The 2,478-nt window shown below is 56.3% G+C and overlaps 1 long non-coding RNA gene across 1 annotated transcript; it reads left to right on the plus strand.

Moving 5' to 3' along the window:
* Positions 1-1,394: 1,394 nt before the first annotated feature.
* On the plus strand, positions 1,395-2,212 carry LOC146443859 (uncharacterized). Its single transcript, XR_014856110.1, has 2 exons — positions 1,395-1,683; positions 1,829-2,212. It is a non-coding gene; the product is annotated as an uncharacterized LOC146443859 (long non-coding RNA).
* The last annotated feature ends 266 nt before the right edge of the window (positions 2,213-2,478 follow it).

A 2,478-nucleotide genomic window follows, 5' to 3' on the forward strand; every position in this document is an offset into this window, starting at 1 on the left:
AATAATCCAGAAAAGCCTCCCAAATAATGCAGAAAAGCCCTCAGAGCAAGAGGAGAAGTGAAGATGCTCAAGAAGCATGAATTGCCCAGGGGCTGGCAGGAGGGAAGTGTTGCACAGCAACAGACTCCATGCAACTGGAGAAGGAAAAGCTGGCGGACAAGAAAAGGCGTTCTGGAAGGGATGTGCTGTGCTCTGTCCCTAAACAGGAGTGGGACAGAGACCACCCTCGGCCTGGCAAAGGTGAGGAGAGTGGAGAACCTTGGGATCATGCTGTGGAGACACAGGGACAGGGATGCCCAGCCAGAGCCCCTCCCAAGCATCCCCTGGGGCGAGAGGGATGGAGACCCCTTGAGCTACCCCTGGGGAGCAGATCAAATAAAATTGGCTGAAATCAAACTTGACAACACATCAAATGCTTTGCTGGTATTTGCTCTCCCAAGGAGTCCCTTGTGTTGAAAATACAAAGTCACAAAGTCCCAGTTCTCCCCACAGGAGAGGAGGACAGAGAAGCCCTGGCCACCCAAACAGGGAGAGAGGACAGAGGTCCCCTGAGCCCCACAGGGGAAAGGAGCATGGAGACCCCTAAGCCCTTGCTGTAGGGGAGAGGAGGATGGAGATCTCCTGGCAACCACAAAGGAGAGATGAGAATTGAGAACCCACCAGCCTCCCCAAAAGAGAGGAGGACGGAGAACCTCCTGCCCTCCCAAAAGTTAAGGACCAAGGGAGCCCCACAGATGAGTCCTCATGAGATGTCAGCTGCCAGTACATGCTAGATCCTCATGCTGAGCTGAGCAGTTTCTGCAGCAGAAGACAGGATAATGTGTGTTTTTTCTAAGTACCGTGGAAATTGGAATTGAAAAAAGGAGCCAGAGCTGGAGCTCAAGTCCCCAAACCAAATATAGACAGTTAATTCACATTAACTTCAAAATGAAATAATGAGGTGACTGAGTGGCGTAGACCTCTATCTGTGCTTATTATTTGCATGTTCTTATGCATTTTATCTTTTTAATACAATTTAATGAAAAGAAAATTAAAAATAATAACAATTTCTTCTCTCTTTATCTTAACTATTTTAATAGTTTTCATTTTCTATGTATAACCAAGCATATATTTTCTCTATTATTTTAAGGAAAACTCTACACATCAAAATTCCCCCCTCCGGCCCCGCCCAGTCTCGATCATCACAGAGCCCTCTGCCTCTCGACCAATCAAATCGCTCGTTGGCGTTCTGGCCCCGCCTCCGTCACAATGGGCACCGCTCCTTGCTCCGCCCCCATTGTGATGTCACTGCACTCCCATTGGCTGGTGCTGCGGGAGCGGGGCTGGTGCTGGCTATATAAGGGCAGGTGTGGAGCTGCTGGTGCATTTGAGCTCCGCGGCAGTGTCGGAGCGGGGCGGGGAGAGCGGCGGCGGGGAGAAGCGCGGAGCTGAGCGCCGGAGCCCCGGGACTGCCCCTGCTGTGGGGCCCCGGGATGGGGGGCTGCTGGGGAGGGAGGTGGGAGCGGTGCGCCCCTTGTCGCTATCGGGTACCCGCGCCGGCCCCTCCAAAACTGGAGGGCTGCGGAGACTGGCCTGGCCCCGGCACAGGTAAGTAGGATGGAGAGCCGCCGGGGCTGCGGGAAGGGCGAGAGCGCTGGCCGCCCAAATGGGAGTGGCACAGAGCCCAGCCCTAGCCCGGCACAGGTAAGTAGGATGGAGAGCCGCCGGGGCTCCCAGGACGCAGCCCCTGCCGGCCCCGGCACAGGTAAGTAGGAGCGCCGGGGCTGCGGGAGCGGCGAGAGCGCTGGCCGCCCCAAATGGGAGCGGGACGGACCCCCTGCCGGCCCAGGTAAGTAGGGCGGAGAGCCCCCCGCTAGCCCGGCCCAGGTAAGTAGGGCGGAGAGCCCCCCGCTAGCCCGGCCCAGGTAAGTAGGGCGGAGAGCCCCCCGCTAGCCCGGCCCAGGTAAGTAGGGCGGAGAGCCCCCCGCTAGCCCGGCCCAGGTCAGTAGGGCGGAGAGCCCCCCGCTAGCCCGGCCCAGGTAAGTAGGGCGGAGAGCCCCCCGCTAGCCCGGCCCAGGTAAGTAGGGCGGAGAGCCCCCCGCTAGCCCGGCCCAGGTAAGTAGGGCGGAGAGCCGCCGGGGCTGCAGGAACGGCACCAGCGCTTCTTTCAGAGCCCGGAAAGATGCCCTCATGCATCTTTCAGCGCTCTTTAAATAAAGAACAGTTTATTGTCGTATTTGAGTGGTCTGCAGAATTATTTGAGTGATGTCCACCCACCCAGTATTATTGTATACCTCCTCTCTATGGACACAGATGCTAATGTTCATGTTAGCTGGTCTAGATATTCTGCTGCCATTGATCAGGAAGTGAACACGAAGTTGGATTTGGGCACCGTTCCAGATTCAGCCCAAGGCAATTTGTCTTCCAAAGAAAACACTGGTGACAACAGAATTGGAGTTTACAGACTGGCTCTTGGAAAGGGGGACTTTCATGCTGGGA

This window comes from Lichenostomus cassidix, chromosome 1Aa (assembly GCF_008360975.1).
Source record: "Lichenostomus cassidix isolate B80296 chromosome 1Aa, HeHo_3.0, whole genome shotgun sequence".
Taxonomy (NCBI): domain Eukaryota; kingdom Metazoa; phylum Chordata; class Aves; order Passeriformes; family Meliphagidae; genus Lichenostomus; species Lichenostomus cassidix.